At 39.5% G+C, this 24456-nt stretch overlaps 1 long non-coding RNA gene across 2 annotated transcripts in view; it reads left to right on the top strand.

Moving 5' to 3' along the window:
- LOC116826897 (uncharacterized) overlaps positions 1 to 24456 on the top strand; it is a 419533-nt gene that overhangs the window by 254829 nt on the left and 140248 nt on the right. Inside the window, exon 3 of one of the 2 annotated variants that reach the window (XR_004374170.2) lies at positions 9139 to 9228. The exons of the other annotated variant lie outside the window; for it this stretch is intronic. This is a non-coding gene — a long non-coding RNA (uncharacterized LOC116826897). The remainder of the gene's footprint in view (positions 1 to 9138; positions 9229 to 24456) is intronic. 2 annotated transcript variants of the gene reach the window in all.

Genomic DNA, 24456 nt, shown 5'->3' with positions numbered 1-24456 from the left:
ATTAAATGCAGCTTTGTAATAAAAATTAAGTCCTGGAGCTGAAAAATGCTGATCCTCATGGCATTTAAAGAAAAACTGTACGGTAATATTAAAAAAAAAGATTCTAATTGCAACAACTAAAAAAATCCTTCCTTCCTTCCTGTAGGTAGGAGAAAGTGTGATACATTTTCTATTGGCTTTTTTCTCAGGCTACTGTCACATGTAATGATACATTATCTATCTATCATTTCTAATGTTCTCACCACCATAATACCTAGGTATCAAATAATATATACCAGTGTGTGTGGTATATATAGATATAGATATGTATGTTTATAGCAAAAATTGACTTCTTTTGAGGTAAAAATGTCAATGTTTATTGACCCAATAGGCAAATATTTTTACCTTAAGGGACAATAAATATGATATTCACTGATATGAGAAGTTGGTATATGTATTGTGACATACAATCTGAATACTTTGAAATTGCTCCATTAGCACTGCGATTTTTCAAAAGTGTAGGTTTTCCTTTTAGGCGAACATTCTAAAGGGGAAATAGAGGGCCATAAAATACAGTTATTTAGTTCTGGGAGAGGTAAGTAATAGATTGCTTTATATGTTACTTATTTGATTACATTGTTCCTTACTTCAGTTTGACCTCTTTGTAGTAGTGATCATATGACTGTGTTCAGCAAGTCACAAACCCAGGATTTTTCTCATGTATGTAGCAACACTGTACTTGTAAATTAAAGTTTTTCTTCAACATATGAATGGTGGAATTGGCAAAAGAGTGAAATTTTATTTGGGGGTAGAATAACTCCCTGTGTAGGGCTTGAGAATGCCCTCAGGTAAGTGGGCACATGTTGCTCTACATTTTGCAAGATCAGCCACCTTGCATTTAGCTGATTCTATTGGCTTCTGGCTGACCGGCCCATTTTATTTGGACACTGAGGATGAGCCTGTGTCTTTTCACAGATCTTTTGTCAGAGACGTGGTCACAGCAATTTCTTAGTCTTATGGTAGATAACTTTTTTACATAATATATGTCATATATATTTAATCTGAGCAATGTCTTATGTAACCAAGGAAAGGAGAAAAGCAGAAGGTTTTATGCAGTCCAATAGGACATAGTTCTAATAAACTGAATTAAATAGGCTTTGTGTCCCATTATTATTTATCATAGGGATTTTCTAACTTCAAGTCTTGTATCTAGTAAGAGCCAAATTGTGTGTGTGTGTGTGTGACTTTGACTGTATTGTTATCAGGAGTGTGTGGATTAAACCATATGTGAATCCTTTACATTTGGTTGCTTGCAGTTTTGAACCCCTCCAGGTCATCTTGTCAAAACAGAATTTTAGTTCTGAAATTAACAAAGTAGAAACAAACATACTGAATTAATGCACTCTTCCAATGTTGTCAGACCATTGCCAAAAAGAAAGTGCCTGCACTGGAAATATCAATAACTTTAATATGTGAGATTTGTTAACACAAAAGCAAACAAGCAAACTTGCTCTCCACTGACTGTCACTAATATTTATTCGTCCAGTGACTGTTAATCACACCAAGTTTACAGTCCTGTATAGCACCTGTCACAGGTGCTGATCATTAATCAGCTATTACAGCAGTTTATTCTGCTGCTGACAACTTGCAATTTTCTACTGATTCAGCTAGTTTGTCAGGTGGGAATTATGGCATAGCACATGTGACAAAACACATCACACATTTTTTTTTCTCTCTCTCTCTCTCTTTTTTTTTTTGCATTTTCAGGCTTCTCTCTCTTCCTCTCTCCCCCCCCCCCCTTTTTAGACAAACAATATCTGGGAACTCAGAAGTAATAAGGCGGAATGTATAATTAATTACCCAGCTTGCTCTAATTAGGGATGAATAAGTTGTGTCCCTCTCATCATCACAAATGTGGTGATGGGTAATACCAGTTTATGCTGTATTAACTGCAAATATGCAATCCTTCTGAGAGCACTTTTGTTGATGAATTTGATGAATGTGACAATAATTAGCAGAGACAGATGAGAGCTAAATTACTACTGACAATGTAATGCTATCCCGCTTGAGGGTCTGAGAACGTGGCAGGCTAACATGGCAGGGACCGAGGCCTCGTTTCTAATTAATAGTCTTCTTCTTCCTTTTTTTTTTTGTTTTTTTTTTTTTTTGCTAGTGAGGTTAAAAAAAAGGAGGAACGGTAATTGTTTTCGTCAAAGGCTGCAGGGAGTTATCAGGGTAATAAAGTTAATTAGCAGAACAAACATCCTTTCACTGCCTTACCAGATTGAGGAAAAGAGGGTAATTCAAACTGCAGAAAGATATGACTAGATGAGCTGATAAGGAGAAAAATTTTACACAGGAGGCCAACAGAGAAGAATCAATTTTTTTCTTCATTTCTTTTGGCTCAGTGCATGGAAAAGAATTACATGTTGTCCTCTTTCAGCTCACAAAGTTGCTTATGTATAAAACTTTATTGTTATGATTTCTGGTTTTGGATGGGAAATGAAGTTAAGAAAGAAAGATCATATTACATTTTTTAATTTTGTCGGGGTCTTTCAAATCATGATTGTTCTGTTGCATGATGTGCAATTTTATATTTATTAAAGTGGCTTTTTCCTAATGTTCACAGCATTGTACTAAGTTGGTAATGTTCTTTAAAGAAAAAACAGGTTTTTTTTAGTTATCCTTATCTTCAATGAACCCACTGAGCACGGCCATTGTAACAGGCTCTGAAATAGCTAGATTAATGTTTGAATTAGTTGAAGGATTTCTTTGAGTAATATTTCTGTTACTACCCTCTTCTAATATAAAGGAAAAAACCCCAAAGGCTTTAATTCTGCAAACACTCATGTATATGGGCAACTTTATGCATGTGTGTAGTCATACTGAACAAAACTACTCATATCTGTAAAGTTACTTATATACGTAAGTGTTTACAGAATCAGGGCCTGAAAGAGTAGGTTGTCTAAAAAAATAACACTAGGTTATTCCTGACGACTACTTCCATTCCCATATATTTTCGGTTCTAGCATTCTAAGGATGTTCCAATTTCTCTTGCATATTTTTTGCCCACTTTCAAAACATATCTGGTGTCTACTACATATATTATCAGTTATTGTTGTGTATGGAAAAATCACATTTTATAAATCCAAAGGGATCCATCCTGACAGAAATGGGTTAACCATTTTATTCTTTTGGTATATTCTGTACTCGTCTTACTGAATCACGTACTCCAGGCACAGGAGAGATCTACCCCAAGGTACTCTGCTGCTGTATCAGGGAATCTTCATACTCCCAAACAAAGTCCTTTGGCCTCCCTCCTTTTTTTATTTAGCCAAAATGAGTTTGTTGAAAGAAAGAAAAAAGGTTTATAGAAACTGTCATAAAAATGATTTGGTTCAGGCAATTGATACCTGGAACAGGAAACTTAACAACCTGTGGCCTCAAAATGAGTACAAAAAAATAAAAAAGACTGAAGTTGTGTGAATAACCAAAACAGATGTATGTCAAAATCTAGGGCCAGTGCCTAAATCAGCTTAGAATGTTAAAAGTACGTTGGGGGCTGGTTAGAACCTGACAGAGCACTGCAAGCAACGCTGCTGAGCATGGGAGAATTCTGGCACAAGATAAATGGAGTAATTTTATGATAAATGGATGCCCAGACTAATTAAGGGGCAACTATACACAACCATAGTAAGACCAGGTCTTCTATATGGATGAGAGAAATGGGCGACAAAAGGGAGGCACTTGAGAAGATTTGAAGTCGTTGAAATGAGACAATTGAGGATAATGAGCAGGGCGACTTTGCTGGACCACGAGTGGAAATGAGGTCCAGGAGGTTGGCTGTATCAGGGAGAAGCTGCAAGAGAGGAGGCTGACATGGTATGCGCACATACAAAGAAAGGATGTAGAGAATCCTGTTAGGGAGGCCTTTGAGACCAACGTGTACAGACAAAGAACAAGAAAGTGGAGGAAAGACTGTACAGGAGGACAGAGTTGATATGGACTGAGTGTTTGACTGACAATCCTGGAAAAGAGTGATCTGGAAAAAGAAACTGTCAGGAAAAACACACATACTGCATATTCCTCTGTTTTAGAAAACTATTCCTGCTCACCCAACAGTCTATGACTAACCCCCACAAAAGATCTTGAATAGATTTTTTTGGGCTTGTACTAAGGTTCCAAGCAGTCATCCCCTCCGTGGTGGATGCAACCACTCACCTCCAGCATCACTGCATATCTGCTGATCAAACCAGAAAACGACTTACGTATGGAGTAACATAAGCATCATCATCATGGGATTCTAAAGTATCCTGTGACTGCTTCTTTTAAACTATTCTTTCTTGAGTTATGAGCAAGGTATTTTAATGCCCATATGCTGATGGTCATTGCACTATTTAAAATATTGCAGCCTCGCTCAGAGGAATGTAGCCCTTCTTGCCTCATAAATTGGGGAAAAAACTTGGTTTTACACTTGTTACAGAGAAACTAACAATCTCAGAAGAAGCAATTGGGGTTTTGCACTGGATGGGTGGTCCAGTGATTTAGGGTGGTCCAGTGAATTAGGGCACTTGGACTTGGAAAATCTGGGTTGAATTCCCTGTTCTGTCATAGGTTTTGAGATGGTTTTGCACAAGTCACTTAGAGTAAAATCGTAGAATCATAGAATATCAGGGTTGGAAGGCGACGCTCAGGAGCTCATCTAGTCCAACCCCCTGCTCAAGCAGGACCAATCCCCAACTTAATCATCCCAGCCAGGGCTTTGTCAAACCTGACCTTAAAAACCTTTAAGGAAGGAGATCATCCACCTCTCTAGGCAACCCATCCTGACTCCCCTCTCTCCCCCCATTGAAATCAATGGAAAAATTCATATGTTATTGTTATCCAGAGGGCCAGAATTTCATCCTTAATCTTTAGACCTCAGTCCCGTATTTGTAATTAGTGGTTTCCTACCCCACCAGGTGTAGTGAACGTAACTATATTAAAGATTCTGAAGTGCTCAGAGACGCAGTAATGAGGACTGGTGCCAGATAGATGTTTCAATCCAGAGAAAGTTAACAAGATATTAAGTCACTCAGAGAAACATTTATCCGACAAGAACAAGTTCCCCTAAACGCTTGGCACCTCTCCTATTCTGCTCCTCTCCCCTCTTCTCAGATTAACTTCAGCCAACCCCTTCCTTCTTTGTTCTGCTCTTGCCCTCCTTCTTCAATCTTCTCATCCTCTCCTGGATTGTTTCTCTTTCTCATTTCCTTTTCCTTTCTTTTGACGTCACGTGACAACTGGTGCTGTATAACAGATGCTGACACATTGATTTAATGGGTCTATGCTTTATTTTACTTGTAAACAATGAGGGATTTTTTTTATTATATACTAGTTCAATAGCACTTTTTCTTATTTGTTGTTTGTTAATGTAACCCCTCTGCCCCCTGAGTTGGCAGCAACAAGGGCAGTTCAGTATCCAGGGTTCCGTTTCAGTAACAAATGCATAACCGGCTCGAGCCCCCACCAGTGACCTGGAACACTTACATACCACACCCCCCGGGCGCCTCTAGGAGGCAATACTTCCCCTCTCGCGAGCACGGAGTCTGAGTGTAGCAAATCTTTTTAATAAAGGAAGGAATCAATGCGGCATCCCATTGGAGAAACACCACAAACAGGGTTATAACACAAACCGTAAACAAAAACCCACCTCCAAGTATGTTTGGCAATGTCCTTTTCCCCTTAGGGTCTTAAGTCCATCACCCCAAAGTCCAACAACCCAAAAGTCTCTGGTTAATGCCACCCAGAATTCAGAGTTTATCTGTAGAGGTCCCTTCCCCAGCCTGGGTGAAAGGGGCACCTTACGTGGTCCGGGGCCAACTGCCTCCCTCTCCGTGGGTTCTGCTTCCGCCTTCTCTACGAACTGCTCCGCTTTACCAGCCGCTCCATCTGCTCCTCCAGCCGTCCTCACAAACTGCCCCGCTCCCAGCTAGTCTGCTCCACTGGCTGCCCCATGAGTGCTCCAGTTGTCCCTGCAAACTGCTCGGCTCCGCTCGCTCTGTGGGCCGCTCCACCCGTTTCACAGCTACTACCCGCTCTGCCAGCCACTCCGTTCACCAGCTGTCCCGTGATCCGCTCCAGCCTCCACACAAACTGCTCCACTCGCCAGCTGCCTGTTCCGCAGTATAGCTTCAGGCCCCACTAGTTAGCCAGTACTCAGTGCTCTCAGCTCAGTAATTTCAGCTCTTTAGTGATTTCAACTCTTAGTGATCTCAGCTCATAGTAGGGGAGCCCCAGTGCTAGTGCACCATTAGCCAAAGTGAGTTCAGCTCAGTAACCTGTATCTAGATTCTTAAGGGAAAAAAATCAACTCTGACATTTCACAGTGGAGAGAGGAGGGGGTGGAACTGGTGCTTCTGGCTCCACAAGGAGACTGCACCACCAGGCACAGATACCTGTCCCCAGCCTCTCTTAATTCACTGGGTTTTGGAACCCATGTCCCTTGTCTAGCAAGTACCACCCAACTGAGGTTGAGTCATTTCTGTCACAAAGCAGTCCCACAGCTCGGCAGCCTGGGTTGGGGTAGGCGTGCCTATGCAAATACACTCTCTGAAATTCTTTCCACCAGATGTTAGGGTAGAGCTCATCCTGACTCTGCTTACATCAATACAGAGCAGAGATTAGATGGATTTTTGATTCATGTTTGGGGTGGATATCTCAGAGTTCATGTATTTTATATAGTGTATTATTTAAGTACCATCGCTTATCTTTACCAAGGGGGAAAGTCAGGTTATAAAGAGTAGAAAATAGGGATGATGTTGGTCAACAGTAGATGCCTTCCCTTTAGTTATGGCCTTTATTCAACACATCCAGGGTAACCTCCATTGTTAGCAATGGGAATTCTTTCTGAGCAGCAGTGTTGGGAACAGACTTTTTATGATGCTGGGGTGGATTATTTTCTCTAATGACTCTTCAGTGCAACGTAATAATTCACCAGTGGAGGGTGCAGTAGAGTTTTGTCATCTATATCCCTTTTCCTGCCTTCAAGTTCTGTTTGGCCAGCAAGTAGGAGAGATTGGGGTGGGAATGGGAAGAGAAAGACAACGATGTGTTCAGTAGGCGGTGGACAGAACTTTACTGGGTTTGGTGCCATACAGCCTATTGCTGAAAACTGACTAAAACCTTGTTGAAGTGTTCATGTGTGGTGTTTGCAGAAAAGCATGATATATACCCATCCTGTTTCTCCTGCTGATGAGGTCTGTTACAGCAGGACAGCTGATAAGTGGATCACTGTGCATAGCAGCTATATACGGCAGTGACGAGTGTCTTAAAACTAATTAAGAAAACTAGTTATAAAGAAAGCAACATCACTATCCCCTCGGTTACCCACAGTCTGGATTTATCTTTGATTCCTCCCTCATTCCACACTTCCCAGTCATGTCCAAATCCTGCTGCTTCTCCCCCCACAACACCTCTATGATCTGTCCACTATTTGCCATCCCGTCAGCCAAAATTCTCATTCAGGCCCATATCATTTCCCCTCTTTATCTCTGTCACCTCTTCCTTTCTGGCCTTTTCAACACACTCATTTTCTCTTTCCATTCTATGCAAAAAAACTGTTTGTAAGATCTTCTGGTTGCTTTGACCCCATCATCCCCATTGTTTAATCCCTCTGCTGAGTCCCCCTATTCCACCGCATCAACTTTAAGCTTTTTGTCAACCTGTTCAAAGTCCTTCATAATTCTGCTCCTCCCTATTTATCTGCCCATGTCCTATTTCATGTCACCCACTGCCCCGTCCTGCGCTACCATTTGTCAGCTTCTCAGACTAATATCTGTGGCTTCTTCCGTAGCACCCGCAATGCATGGAATGCCTTCCTGGGCTCATCTGAAAAGTCCTTATCCTCTCTGCATTCATGTTCCTCAGGAAGACCCATATCTGCTCTGATGTATATGGGAAATGAAAAAGATATTATGTTAATATAAATAAACTTATTACCAGATGTGGCCAATCATCATTTTGACCACTCTTTGTATATGTTGTACTCCTTCTCCTTACCCTTTTTCTGTTTGTCTGGAGATTGTGAGCCCCTTCGGGACAGGGACTATGCTATTTTCTTTTCGGGATATGCCTAGAAGGTGCTGTTGTGGGTGCTACCAGAACAAAACAACAGCGGATAGAGTGTGTTCGTTCAGTGATGCTAAGATTCCCTTCAAGTAATTCTAATTGTTTCTGTGGCATATGGGAAATTGATTTGTGATTTCATTCTTGTCTTTCCACCTCAGCTAACATCCTTCACTGAGCCCAGACTTGCTTTTCGGCTTGAGAAAAGGATGGAGAAAACCGTCTTGTTCAAATCCACGTATTATGGAATTCACTATTTAATATTTGTTTGCCTCACCACTTGCCTTTTCACCTGGCTCATGAATGGACAACCTCAATGTACTTATGATTGGACCTGTTTCATAGCAGTGGATGAATACTAGGTTAATGTTTTGAAGTGAGTTGCATATGTTTAAATATGAGCAAATTGGAGAGTTTTTTGGGGAAAGTCCCCCTACGTGGAACAAGCTGGAGTGGTTTCTCAAAAGAGCCACCAAGTGGAAAACAGGCTTTTGAAGCTGGCTGAACATGCTGTAATTATGAATCCAACCTTTATTTAGAAATGAGTTTTGTTACTTTATTGAACTACTGTGCCATTGATTCTTAGTGTTTATCCTCATGAATACAAATTACTCACTGTGTATGGCAGCTTTACTTTTAATCTCAGTGCGTGTAGCAATGTGGTTGATCAAACATAAAAGGCTAAAAGTTAAGAATTTTTTTAGATATTTGATTTACAAAATTATTTAAATGTTCTTCTTTGTAATTGAGGGGCTCTGTTGCTGCCTAATGAAAGTACATTGCTGCCTAATCACATTACAAATCTGCATGCAAAAAAATATTTGTACACAAGGTGGTGATGTTAGCAACCAACTATTTTTATTCTTAACAACTCACAATAAATAACAACATATTGTTTTATGTCTGAGACTTCCTAAGCTAACTTTGGATTTTCATATAAAGACTCAGATCAGAGATATAACAGGAAAAACTGTGAACTGAAGGTCTTCCTAATAAAGACAGATATCAGTGAAAATAGGTGTTGGGGTTTAAAAATATCTTCATATCTTCCAGGGTTTCTCATTTTCCTCTGACATAATTGTACCACGAGACTCATAGAAAACTTCAAATACAATGGTGGAAAGCGCAAGGTGTATCAAAAAGGTAGGTAACACAACCGTCTATTAAAGATCTCTTTCATATTTTAAATACTTCTTCTCATGCTATAACTAACTGTAAAAATAGCAACAGTTAAGATTTGCTGCCTAGAAAGTGAAGTGTTTGTATTCAAACTGACAATAGGACAAGTATAAAACTAAAACCAAGGAAAGGGGTAATAAATAATGACAACAGATGTTTGTAATCCTTGTGCTCCTATGTTCACTGTTTCCATGTGTTTTCTTGTCTTGATGTGCTGTCAGCCTCCTCTCACCTGGGACTAGTGATATCTTATCAAAGCCTAAGCAGTTCCTCTTCACAACAGGCAGATAATAGTGCCTTTCAATTTATCATACTAGAAGTCTAAAAGAACCATGGGAACGATTGGTCAGGTGACAGTTTGATGGACAGCTTGACAGCCCTTAAAGCATCATGGGAAATGGTTGTCACCTGATTTTTCAGAGCAACTATGGAGATAACCTTCAGCATGACAGGAAAAACAAAAATCTGAATATTTATATAGGGTTTGGTAACAACCGTAATGCTCACCTAAGTGACAATGGGTATGAATTTGGATTACGTGAAATGGTGTAATCTGAATGGGGATCTGTTCAGCCCGTAAATGCTTTTGACATCTTTAGCTTCTTTTGAACACTTTTATTTAAATGTATATTTTGCAAACAATAATAATGTGAGGGTTTTAACTTAAGTAAATGGTTTCCTGTTTCTTTTTGTCAAACCATGTATATAATGAAATGTATGTTTATCTGCTGAATGAAATCAGACTGGAAAACATAATTTCAAGAAGGTAAATATTCCTTTTAAAACAAAAAGAATGCAAATGTAGAAAAAGTCTTGTTTTTGTACATTGTTACTGTGGTTGATTGTGGGCAAAAATCATTAGGTGGCCACTGTAAAATTAACTCATCTTTTCATGGACGGGTGTTCACATCAGAAACCCAGTATCAGAGGAATAGCCGTGTTAGTCTGGATCTGTAAAAGCAGCAAAGAGTCTTGTGGCATCTTATAGAAAATTTCCACTATATGCATCCGACAAAGTGGATATTCACCCACGAAAGCTCATGCTCCTAAACGTCTGTTAGTCTATAAGGTGCCACAAGACTCTTTGCTGCTTTATCAGAAGCCCAGTGGCTGTTGCTGTGTACTCCTGCTGAGTTTGCCAACAAACAGGTCACTTATTGACCTGGGATGGAGAATATGCTACTCTTAGGTCAAGACTGGTGCCTTTTAAAAGGAAGGTGTGAGAAAGCTGGCATTGCCATGACCATTGTTTCACTTGTTCTGTGGATAAATGCAGGATGTCATTTTCCAGGACAATCCATCTAGAACCTCGTACAAACTCTAAAATTCTCTTTGAAAAAATGGCAGATTCTTCTAAAGAAGACCATAAATGTATGTGTTACAAGGAAGGATCTAGACGGCACACAGGATTAAGCATTAGTTCTTTACCTCTGGAAACCTGGATTTAGGAGCCATTATCTCTGTGATGAATGAAATGAATTTGTAGGTCTCAATCTGCTCTCCCAAAAAGCACCTCACAGTTTGGAATAACTCTAACTATAACCTTCTTTTGTGAAAGGCCCAGGATAGGAATCGAATACAGGGTGCAGGTTAGGATGAGATGCTTTGGCATCCTGTCCTGTGAAGTACCTGGTTTTAGTGAGTCATGTCAGTGTCTCACTTTCATTTTTAAAACTGAGGGTTCTTTGAACATCCTAGATCCTGGCCTCCTTCCTCCTTCAGTCCAACCAAAATGTTGCCACAAAAATCATTTGCCTTTCCCTCCATCCTATGTCAAGCCCCTCTTCAAACACCACCTCTGCTTTCCATTTACCTTATAAGTAAGTTCTTACTTTCAGCACCCTTCACAACTTAGCTCCTGCCTCCTCTCCCCTCGTCTTCTTCCGTGCTTCCCCATTTGCTCTTCTTCATGACTAAGAGCCCATCCGACTCCCATTGACTGCAATGTCTTCTTCCGTGCAGCCCACAATGGCTAAAAAGCCTGGTCCACCATACCTCCATCTTCTCCATCTTCATCTCTCTCTTAAAAAAAATACAACTTCCAAAGAAGCTTATAAACCATGTCTACTCCTCAAAAAGTGTGAACAAAACACTCTGTCTGTCCCTCTTCTCCCCTCCTTCTCTCAGCTCTCTGATGAGAAAGTGAAAGAAATGGTGTATACATATATCAAATATTTACTGTCACTGAGTAATGTACTGGTGATCTAAATAAATAACAGCCTCTGTGGCATTCAATGTGTGTGTGTGTATTCTCTCCCTCTTTCCCTTCTTCATGGTAAATTGTTAGATGGCAATGGTAACCAGTTCTGGACATTGTAAGTATACCTGTTAGAAATTTCCCAATGCAATTCAGAGAATATTTTGCATTTTTAATGCCATGCAGGATTATTTTCAGTTAAATCACCAGCCACAATATGTTACCCAGCTATTTTTGCACATTTCATAGTGTAATTTTAAATTGCAAACAGGAACTTACCCCCCAAAACTGACCTGATTCATAATCTGAAGCCAGCAAATTACTGGACTCGCATTTTAAAATAATAATTTTGTGCTTGATTCTGGCCTTTTGGCTTATGCATATATACATGTGCATGCACACACTCTCACACTCACACACACATGCATCTCTTTATACCCCCATGGATTTTCTGCATAGCAGAGTAGAAGACCGCTGCATACTGTTTTGGCCCAGAGATATCCAGAATACCCAACAATATACCAGCTCCGGGCAGGGCTTGGCAGATGGTGTATTTAGATGCGGATTTTTCAAGATGAAAATGAGGAGGATTCTCTTTAGGCTTTCACAGCTTGCTGTCTAAATACTATTGTTCTGGTCAGCTGTGAGTTACATCAGAGTGTATGGTAAGATAAAAAAAAGGAACCCTCCCTTGTGTCCCAGAGACCCCTTTGTTGAAGTTCCTTCTGTCAAATAGTTCATATTCAGACTCAGGGTTGTTGTTTTTTTCATTTCTAGATTTATTTTCAAGACTTAATCCTGCATTTCCTTTACTTTAATGGCAATATCAGTATTTCCTATAAGGAGTGCAGGATTCGGCCTTCTGTTTTAAACAGATTTGTTTTCACTTGTGTACACCAATCACTGAAAATACCCCCTGAGTTTTTGTCCTATGCATTTCTGACTTTTTTATCCTAGTGACATCATCCACTGTATATGAATTTAAGAAAATAGCCCTATGTGTATCTGGAGCCTCTACAGAGCTCAAGTTGCTACTTCAGATTTTTTTTCCTGTGGCATTTTTGCAAACAAACAATGTGGTTGTAAAAGAACCTAATCAGTGTTTGAGCTGACAAACAACCAAACAAAAAAGGTATTTAGAAGAGGCCTCTGATTTCCCTAATGACAGGATATACCCATCAAATAAACTCAGTAACAGCTGCTCCATTGTGTTGAAGATTTTTAAGATGTCTTTACTATTTAGAAAGTTTTTTTTATTTGTATTTACTTTCTCCAAAGAAAATGTACCGAGGTATTTAGAATTCTTATTATATCTTCTTTTTGGAAAAAAGGGAATTAGCTGATTTACCATGGAACACTGCTTTCCATGACTGTAAATATGATGTTGTTTAACTTTAAAATTAGGTCTTAAGTTGTAGGCAGAATATGATGGGCTGATACAAATAGTTTTGCTGATAAGAAATAAGAAATGCCTAAAAAGCTTTTATCAAGCTACCACTTAAGAAGTCAGACACTGTCTTCCAGTGTGGGCTCTGGAACAGCATATGGAACAGCTAGGACACTTCAGCTGACAGAAGCCAACGTACTTCTTCCAGGGGCTAGACAGGGAGCTTTCTCAGGTAGTGATCTGTGGCTCTTGGATCTCTCCTGTGGAGATGAGTGGTCAGACGCTTAGTTTATTTTACAAACTTCTAACTCTGTCTCCTTTTACAGATGTGTATCTTCATCTCATCTTAGAATATTAATTGTGGTGGCATTGTTGATTCTGCTGTTCTTATTTAAATTAGACCTATTATATTCATGACTCAGATTTCCAGAGAGTTCTAATAAATATATTCTGAATGTACATAACAGTTGGATTCATGTTCGATATATTGTCCCTTGAGGTAAAAAAATTGAGCTTAGCTTCACCTGGGTCAATAGACATTGATATTTAGTTCTGCTGAAGTCATTATCTGCTAATACTGGCTGCACAACTCTGACAGGGATTGGTAAGAGAGGTGGGTAATAAAAGGAGTTAAACAAGAATCAGATTAGTCAGAGAAAAGAATAGAAAGGATGATGGATCATAAATGACTGAATGAATGATTTCATTAAGAGGCGGGAGGCAGGAAAAGCCAGGAGTAGCCATGGAAGCTGAGGGGTAACACAAAGTGGCTGTGAAGAATGAAACAGCAGAGACTAGAATGGCTTAGAAGTAGAACAGCTGTGTTGGAGGTAATTATGGGTAATACAGCCCCAGCACAGTGTAAGGGGTTGATTCCATTCCACTCTTTGGAAATAGGAATGTGGGTAGGTCAGTACTAATATTCTGGGGAAAGGTCTGAGAAAGTGGCAAAATGGAAAACAAAAATTAGAGAAAACTCAGGATAGAGGCAAATATAGAGGAGGGGGTGGAGAAGAGATGAAAGGGAAGAAAGAAATAGAGAATGGAAAGGGACAGAGTTAAAAATAGGTGAGATGGGGAGACAAAAGAGGCCATGAATAAATAACAATGGAAATGGAAACAGAAGAGTTCTGTGCTTTATAGATTCTTATAGCAGCTTCATCACTGTAGTATCTGAGCATCTTCTACAACTAGTGCATTAAGTTATGTGACTGACATCTTTCACACGTAGTTTGTTGTCTCGTCTCCCTAGTGGCGAATTATGTGTGCAATCTAGTGTTTTGGTGGGTGTACACACGTATATGTGTGTGTATGTGTACACCCACCAAAACACTAGATTACACATACACAGATAGATAGATAAGTGTGTGTGTGTCTGTATATATATACACATACACACACACACACACACATACATCTATCTATCTATGTGTGTATTTTTTGAGAGCTTAGCACCATCAATAAATCTAGGAGCACTCCTAAACTATGCACTGAATTGACCTGTTATGTGTGTATACCATCAATCTAAGTAGATTACACAGTGACTGCAAACTCTTTACAGTGCTTTCTTCTGTCCACCAGATAAACTTTTGTCTTGCTTTAGTTGAACTTCAACCTGCTATTCTTCATCCATGAGCTGGATGAGGGTTTAGATTATTCTGGTGGTAGTGATGTTGTTGTATGTGGTGAAGGATAGGTAGAGCTGGGTGTGTCATTGTTGGCATTTGAGTCCATGTCATCTGACCAGTTCCCTAGTGGCTGCATGTTGATGTTGAATAGGACCAGTGAAATAATTGATTCTTGTAGGACTTGTTAACTTTGACCAGATCTTATTTTTATGGTGATATTCTATATTTCTGATCAAACTACAATCTGTCTGCAACGCATGCTTATAGAAATAATAAGGAATTTTATTAAAGCTGTAACAACATGTGAAGAACTAACCTTGTGTATAGGTTTGACTATGAAAGGTTATGTGTTATGGACTTAGAGTGCAGGCTTGGGTGACAGGTCTGATAAACAGTTAGCCAAAGTAAGACCCAGGGTTTGACCTGAGGTTATAAATTTCATACTGGCATGCTGCATAACAAAGTAAGTAACTATAGAAGAATAGGTACATCACAAAACTGTGTAAATAACAGAATGTTTGGGGTATTTTGCAATGAGGTAACTATAGTGGTGTCCCCATTGATATATGAGATTTGTTAAGCATGTGATTGATGCAGATAGGTTATGTCAGTGGTTGCAAATCTAACTCTGAGCACCCGAAATACCACACACATGGGCAAAGGGCAGGAAACAGTTCACGGAATAGGTCAAATATGGCCACGGATATCTGGTGGTGTACTAAGATGAGGGTATAAAGATCTAAGTTTTGGCCCTGTAATTTACATTTGTCAGATCCTGAGACAGTGCAAACTGAATCAGGACCTTTTTCCTGACATACTCTATCAACTGTTTCTTCTGTCTTTGTTTATAATGGTCTCCAGGACCAAAGCATGAACAATCCAGGAAAACACTTTACTGAATTTATCATATTCTTTTACTTATTATATTTGTCTATGATTTCAGTTATATTGCCTGTGTTAACTAAAGTTTATGTGTGTGTTCCACACCTCTCATCTTTCTAATTTAACTCTAAGTAGCTATCTGAATAAAGAGCATGTTGTGATGAAATGGGAATGTTCTTAATGTTTTCTCTGAATACCGTGTGGGTGCTTGTGATGCAGCAGGGAAAGGGGAGTATTGACCTGGGAAGGTTGCAGGGGAGTTGTGCTGGGACTGTCTGCACTGGAGATGGGAGACTTTCCTTAAAACCAGATACCTGAGCATGTAACATGAGAACCAGGGGTGGGGGTTGGAGTCAGGTGACACCTTTGCCCGAAAAATGGACAAAGGCTGGGGGAGGCTGGGTGAGATGGCTGGAGGGAGTTTCAGTTTGGAGCTGGCTGGGAAAGTGGAGGGGAACCCAGACAGGGCTCTGGCCTTCCTGGGGTCCCCCAACATGGACTTGACTGAGGGGGTCCTGTTGTCTGTACCTGCAAGACCTGTCTTGGACTGTGTTTCTGTTGTCTAAATAAACCTTCTGTTTTACTGTCTGGCTAAGAGTCATGGTGAATCACAGGAAGTGAGGGTGCAGGGCCCTGACTCCCCCACACTCCGTGACACATGTGATAAATTATTTTATAATTGCAATAATTGATCAGGCTACAAACTCTAAATGTGAGAAGTCTAGTAGAGGCATGCAATTTCCCATCACTATTGTTCGGGTGCATCCCTCCAGAAAGGACTTAAACCATATTAGCTCATTCCCCTGGATCTCTGCCATCTTTCTTGACAGGACAGCAGTTTGTGTGATGGGTTGAGTCACAGAGACCCCCTTGGGACTATCACCTGATGTGCTGAAACTACCTCTGAGCCCATTTTCTTTGTCAGCTTGGGACTCCAGAACCCTGTCTTGTTGAGCCAGACATGCTAGCCTGTTGCCACACAGACCCAGGGTCTGAACCATGCCCCCAAAGTTGCAGACTTAACTGAAAACAGCTTAGAGAATACTCCTGTCTCCAGTACCCAGACACCCAGTTCCCAATGGGGATCCAAACCCCAAATAAAGCCATTTTACTCTGTATAAAGCTTATACATGGTAAACTCATAAATTGTCTGCTCTCTATAACACTGATAGAGAGATATGCACAGCTGTTTGCTCCCTCAGGCATTAATCACTTACTCTGGGTTAATTAATAACAAAAGTGATTTTATTAAATATAAAAAGTAGAATTTAAGTGGTTTCAAGTAATAACAGACAGAACAAAGTAAGTTACCAATCAAAATAAAACAAAACACGCAAATCTAAGCCTAATACATTGAGAAACTGAATTCAGGTGAATCTCACCTTAGAGATGTTCCAATAAGCTTCTTTCACAGACTAGACTCCTTCCTAGTGTGGGCCCAATCCTTCCCCCTGGTACAGCCCTTGTTAGTGCCAGCAGGCATCTTAGGTAAAAAGCATGGGCTTCACATGACTGAGACCCCTTTGTTCTGTTCCATCCCCTTTTATAGCTTTGGCATAAGCAGGAAGCTTTTGTCTCTCAGGGGTCCCCACTCCTCCTTCTAAATGGAAAGGCTCTGGGCTTGAGATGGATACCAGTATCATGTGACCTGGTCACATGTCCTGTGAGACCTATTTTTCATTATCCCCTCACGTACACAGAAAGGCATGTAGGTAAACAGCCATTTACAGCCAATTGTCTTAGTCAATGGGAACCATCAAGATTCTAAACCACCATTAATGGCCCACACTTTGCATAAGTACAATAGGATCTCACAGTTAATTTCATATTTCTAGTTTTAGATACAAGAATGATACATACATACAAATACGGTGAATACACTCAGTAGATGATAAGCTTTGTAATGATACCTTACAAGAGACCTTTTGCGTAAAGCATATTCCAGTTACATTATATTCACATTCCAAACATATTTTCCTAAAGCATATGGAGTGCAACGCCACAGTATGCTATGGTCAACAATACTGAATGCTCCTGAGAGGCCCTATATGTCCTGGCCTCAATGCACATTATGCCATGTCTACTACATTAGCTTCAGTTAGATGAGCTTTTTGTTGGTCTTTCGCTAGCTCCTCTATGAACTTCTTCAGGAACAGGTGATAGTTGGCTAGAAACCGGATATCTAGGATGGGTTTCATCAGTGCCAGTTGCACTATTGCTTATTTGAAGGAGTAGGGGAAAATCCCTTCTCTGAATGATGTGTTGGCTAGTTCAGTCAGAAGTAGCACCGGTTCCCATGACTCTTTCACCAGCCAGGAAGGGCATAGGTCACATTCACAGGTTTGGGCTGAGACTCCTTTAGGTTTTCTAATACATCTTAAGGCGTGTATGTGCTGAATTCTGGGAATGCAGGTGGGCTGTTTGCTGGCTGGTATAGCAGAAGTGGAAGTTTGAGAAGTCTTCTGGAATGTGTGAGATCTTTTCACCAATGTATAACGATAACTCTTCACAGTGTTTGGTTCTGTTGTGGGCTGGAGGTTTTTGTGTCATATTATGCGGTAAACATATTCAAAATTTGTTGTTGCTATCATTACGAATATTATTTGGGGTGCACCCAGAACTGTCAGTCAGAAGGGCACAGATTTGTTAGGCGCTGTACAAATTTTGGCCCCAAACCAAAATCAAGACCATTTTATATCACTCTAGGAGCCTGAAATGGATCTTCTTTGCACTACCAGAGCGGTTTAAACAAGCCTTAGAATAGATGAAAATCGGACCTTGAAACTTCTACCACACAAATAGAAATGCTCTAAAAACTTGTTGAGTTATTATGATTGTTAGATATTTTGCATGTCGAGAAGGTTTTAATATGAGGATCTTGAATCACTTTACAGACATTAATTAATTAAGACAGAGCACTCCTGCAAGGTGAGCATTTTCTCCATTTTACAGATGGGTAAGCTAAAGAATAGAGAGGTTAATTGATTTAGCTGGAGCTACATAGAGAGTCTCTGTCAGACCTTGGAGTAGAATTCAGGAGTTCTGATCTCTAGTCTTCTCTTTTAGCCTCTACACATCTTCATCCTCATGTTAGATTTTGTTTTTATTTTCATATATTTTGGGTGATCTCAGTTACTCCAAATTTACACCAATGTCAACAGATTCTGTTTTACAAATGTGTCCTAAATCTAAGTGCATAGTTTCAAATTTTATTAGATTTCAGTACAAGTTGTGTATACAAATATTTTACATATTCAATATTCTGTTTCCATGACTAAGTAGTTTAAGATTATTCCATACTTTTTGCTAATACAGTATGTCGCATAGTTGATTGTAAGCAGTTTCCCATCTGTGGCTGAATGATAGAAGCTAAAGCTGATATGGATTTTCTATTTTCCATCACTCCATATCATTGTAAACTCGCTAGTCTGTAAAAGATCTGCTTTAAATAAATAAATGTATCCTCACTAATCCTCTTTGAATAAGTGGAAAGCATTTAATCCCATGATTCTATAAATCCAGGGTGGCTGTCAAATTGTGTATTTATTTTTCTGTATTATCTAAATCGGTTTGTATCAGATCATTCATTGACAACAATAGTTTGTTACTTGGATTAACCACCTTACCTTTAATTTAAGAGCCATCTTCATCCTCCCTCCCCCCAGTTTGTTACTTTAATCATCTGTATTTTATTAGTCCTTTTATAGAAATATTTTTACTGCTAAATTTTCATGCTGCATTTTTTTTTACTAAGTGTTAACACTGACTCCTTCCAGATCTGGAATTCAAACTATTTTTGTTTGTGTCATCAAGTGGCTGAATTCATCAAAAGTATTTATCAGTTTGCAATTTAAAAAATTAAAAATAGATGAGTCATGAACTTCATTTTGAAAATTTAAAAAGTGGTCCATTAATTGAACAGCAGCTGGGGGGGAGGGAGAGCAGAGGGAAGGAACTAATCAGTTCATTTCAACCAAAACGGCTCATTATCATTTAAGCTGATGAAATCTTTAGAATCTCATGGGAAATGGGTCCTTTAAGCAGTTGCCCTATCACCTGCCTGCAGAAAAAAGTCATTTTCTCCGCATCCAGTAATTAAAATTAATAGTAAAACATGTACTTGTATCTCTAAATTGGTAGATGTATCAAAGTCTCTGATTGCCTCTCAGTTTATGGCAAAGGGTGTGTGTGTGGTGAGGGGTGGTGATGGTTTGTTTTGGCTTTTTTTCCACTTTTTAAAATTGTTTTTCAGTAGTTCAGGATTGTTGAAAACTTGTTTTTAACCGCAGTATAAATAAAACATTGGAAGCCTCGTACAAATAAAGAACTACTGAACTATTTCTGTGCACCAGTAATTTGCCCCACCATGTTGGCCCAAGGGGACTTAGACAATTAAATCTCTGTTATATCTTAGTGACCCAAGAATTAGACAAGACTACAGATATGGGATCAAGGATGTCACTCATCTGGTTCATGTGTAGTAATGCCGTACATACACACTTGAGTGCAACAGGCCTAATGCCTTCTCTGTAAAATAGGTTTCAGTTTTTGAAATATTGCCTGAGAAATGAACACAGATTTATATATAACTATAAGTCAAAGTAGGGGACTGGCAGTCAGGATTTTTGGAGTCTGTTCTCAGCTCTGTACTTTACGTGTTGTTTGACCTTCTGTCTCATTTTGAGTTTTTGTAAAACATGTAATAAAACATCCTTACATCCCAGACTGCTTCATTAATCTCTGAAAAGTTCTTTGAGAACCTTGGATGAAAAGTGTGAGAGAAGGGCATTATAGTGGTATTTTAAAAATTATCTAGTATTTGTAATGATTTCATTAATGTTCAGTTTTGCAACACAGTAGCGAAATCACAAATAGTGCTTTTAAAGCAAGTTCTCACAGTAATTTATTGTTGTGACTTTATAACCAGACAACTTCCATACATAGTTGTATTGTATTTCTGTTGGTTAAGAAGAATTCAGATTATTCACCTGATGCTTTTGACATTTTATAGTGATTTGATTATAATGCAACTTAGTTCTCCCCTCCACTGCAAAAAAAAACCTTAAATAAATCTGCAAGGTAAAGTATAAAAAGTAAAATGTATTGCTCTTCCAACTCTTCTCTGAATGAAGAGCATGTGTTTTCTGTCTACTCAAGGTGTGCATGGCAAGATGGCATTATCAACATAGCACAATAATAAAATTTAAATTTAAAGAACAGAGCATGTTGACAAAACACTTAGCAGATTAAGGTTATAAAACTGTGAGGCTGGTAGGCCAGGTGTCAGCTCATGCCAAGGTCTCTAGGCATAGGTTTGTTTAATCTGGACTGTGCGGGGGACATAATAACAGTTTTCAACTACATAAAAGATTGTTACAAGGAGGTGGGAGAAAACTTGTTGGCCTTAACCTCTGAGGATAGGATAAGAACCAGTGGGCTTAAATTGCAGCAAGGCTGATTTAGGTTGGACATTAGGAAAAACTTCCTAACTGTCAGGGTGGTTAAACCCTGGAATAACTTGCCTAGGGAGGTTGTGAAATTTCCATCATTGGTGATTTTTAAGCGCAGGTTAGGGATTGTCTAGATCAGGGATTGGCAACCTTTGGCCATGGCCCACCAGGGTAAGCCCCCTGGCGGGCCGAGCCGGTTTGTTTACCTGCCGCATCCACAGGTTCGGCCGATTGCGGCTCCCTCTGACTGTGGTTTGCTGCTCCAAGCCAATGGGGGCTGCGGAAAGCCACAGCCAGCACATCCATTGGCCCGTGCCGCTTCCCACAGCTCCCATTGGCCTGGGACAGTGAACTTCGGCCAGTGGGAGCCACGATTGGCCGAACCTGCGGATGCGGCAGGTAAACAAACTGGCCCAGCCCTGGTAGGCCACGGGCCAAAGGTTGCCGATCCCTGATCTAGATAATATTTAATCCTGCCATGAGTGCAGGGGACTGGACTAGATGACCTCTTGAGGTCCCTTCCAGTCCTATGATTCTGTACTTCCTAAACATAAACAATTGAGCCCCAGGATTAACCTGGGATAGCCCTAAAGGATTTACAGAGCTGGCATATTTCAGCAGCTTTATCGCCATCTGAAACCTAAGCCTGCAACTCATTTGTGACTCAGTGTGGGGTTTGTGCCCTGCTTCTTAACAGTCTGCCCTGATATTCTTGTTCACGAGCCATTCCAGCGAGCACGACATTGACATCATGCATAAACGGGGTAAATCTTTGGTAAAAAATTCTCAACAGAACCTGCATTGGAAAATTACAATACTGAAATATATGTTCTCTTCTATAGCCCATTGACTGAACTACCAAATCAGCACACATGCAGCACACTAACTTTGTCCAGAATGAGGCTAAGAGGTAGTAGGGCTGGTCAAAAATTTTCCAACTAAATAGTTTTTTGACAGAAAATGGGGTTTCCAACTAAAGATCTTTTTCATGAAAAGTGTCAGCTTTCTGCAGAACATTTGGAGTTTTCACCTGAGTTGGTAAATTCAGGATAGGGAATAATTATGAAGTCTAGAGTGTGGTAACTAGAGTGAGATACCATGAACTAACAGCATGTGCTTAAATCTAGTCCTAGCTGTGGCCATGTGATCAGGCTAAACCTGATAACCCCTCTAGCCACTTCCACTTCATACTCTTCCAAATATACTGGATATTAGAGGAGTTCTCGCAGACTTTCTGGTTATCGGGGATCTGCTATGCTTTGCATATATAAACTTGTCTCTCAAAAAATATATACTTGAGCTCTATGTATTCATTGTAACAAGAATAGTCGATGCTATTCAAATTCTGGGAAAATAAACAAAAACCCAAATGTTTGCAAAATAAACCATCAAATTAGTTCTGCATCTGTTTCACCAAAAATACTCTGCCTGATATATAATTTCACTGTCACATACACACAAAATCCTGCTTTACAATGAAGTGGCTTTTCTGTCTTGCAATAAACCATATACTTTGATTCTGCCCTTGATTCAGCCAATTCAGAGATGTATCTGTTTTACTTAGGTCATACTCCTCGAGTTTCTTGTGCTTTGAGCTTTTTTCTAATGCTGTATTTTCCATAAATGTTGGTGTTGTGAAAAACATGTTTGAAAAGAATAGAAAACCTTTCAATGAATAGAAAGTCTTTCAATAATTTCTTAATGTAACAGTTCAGAGTTTGAACTTGATTCTCCCAGTATAATGACTTTGATCAAGGATAATTCGTGACTGAGGGTTCCATATTAGAATCAGTTTCATACTCTGATGAAAGTAAGTTTTTGTATAAGTATTGAAACAGTCAAAATATAGTATTTCAAAACGCTCAGAAGATGATCTTATCACAAGAGGCAACTACTGGTACCTGATCAATGCCACTGCATGAGCTAGAATAAAGGCTGTTGGTGTTGATCTCTTTTTTGTGTGGAGATGACTAACCCAGTTCATTTATCATTTCAGTACAGTGAAAATTATATGTTGTGTTAAAATGCTATGCTTTCACCAAAGTATTGCTTTATTTTAACATAATGTCTTTTCTTAGCATTTTGAAAGTATTCAGTGCAGAAATCATCCTATAATTTTTTATTTTTGTCTTGGAGGCCCACAGGGCAACGTGAGTAATGATGACATTAAAAAGTGAAGTGGTTTAATAATATTCTGCTTTATTTATTAAATATGTATGAATCCTGATTCTGGGTGTCTAAAATCCCTTACTCATAAAATGGAACTGTTTCTATTTAAAGTATTTACTTTTGCTCCCTTTAGTTTACAACACCCTTTTAGGAGTTTAACAGCCAATGCCAACATTTTCAAGGTTGGGTACCTACGGTCTCTGTCAATATACGGTGCAACCCTCAGTTATCCAAAGCCCCATTTTCTCAAGCTGGGTCCACTAGGCCAACTTTACCTGGGGATATTGCCACACTTCAGATAATAGAAGTGTTCAGCTGTTTAGTTAACTGAAGCTGAGCAAGGAGAGGTCCTGGGGAAATGGAGTGATGGAAGGAGCCTAAATCAGTGTTCCTTTGGCTTTTGGAGGATCGCAGAAGCAGACCTTTAGTTTTGTCGAGCTCCTAGTTTGTGTGGAAGTGAAGCTCTACTCCTGCATGTTTCAACTCTGTAGAAGTCCGGCTTCAGTCTTACGTTGCTTGGGAACACCTGACGAAACCTATTGGCTAACTCTACCAGTTATGGACACATCTAGCTGACTTTTCTCAAGGGCAGCTGGCTCAAGAAATGGAGCTCATAGACTAGAGGAAGTTGTCAAATTCTGCCCCTGTGGTGATTTTAACCACCCACACCAATGGGCAATGCCAAATGCTACTGGAGTTGTTACATCATGCCCATATATAATACATATACATGTTATAATGATATATGGAATAATGACAATATTGACAGAAAAATACATTATATAAATAATGCATACATATATGCATATAATTATAATTATAACAAATACTCTTTAAAGGGCAACATTTTTAGCTAGTTTCTCATTTTATATATCCATTTTTCGTGCACAATCCCGATATGTTCCCTGGACAAATGGATGGTTACAGATCCACTTTTGTTAACCTAGTAAGTGACATGTACACGTTATTATCTGCATCGTACTAGTGCCCAAAGGCCCTGATCAGTGTGGGGGCTCCGTTGTACTTGACACAGTACAAGCATGTAGGCAAACAGGCATTCTTCCAAAGCATTTATGATCTAGTGTAAGTGGACACTAATTTGTAGGCCTTGACTGAAAAACAGGCCTACAATCTTGTTTTTCCAGCCAGTCACATACAAAGCAAGAGGAGTGTTGCTATTTCACAGAAGTTCAGGAAGATGCAATATGGAAGCTTGATTGAGCACTTTCTACACAGACAAAATTGTCACTGAACAAAAAAGACCCTTGCTGTAGCTTACATTCCTACTTATTTTGGGGGATTTTATTTGTTTTTGGTTTGCCTGGCTGAGATTCCTATGATTCCTCATTCCTCTTAAATTGAACACTGGTGCTAAATAGTTCTGCGTTGTTGCAGATTACCATATGTTCATTAGCAATGATGGCTGAGGGAAGTGTCCCCTTCCATCCAGAGTAAAACATATCTCTAACAGCCACCCTG

This window comes from Chelonoidis abingdonii, chromosome 8 (assembly GCF_003597395.2).
Source record: "Chelonoidis abingdonii isolate Lonesome George chromosome 8, CheloAbing_2.0, whole genome shotgun sequence".
NCBI lineage: Eukaryota > Metazoa > Chordata > Testudines > Testudinidae > Chelonoidis > Chelonoidis abingdonii.
The sequence above is the reverse complement of the archived record's forward strand: the minus strand, read 5'-3'. Positions and strand labels throughout refer to the sequence as shown.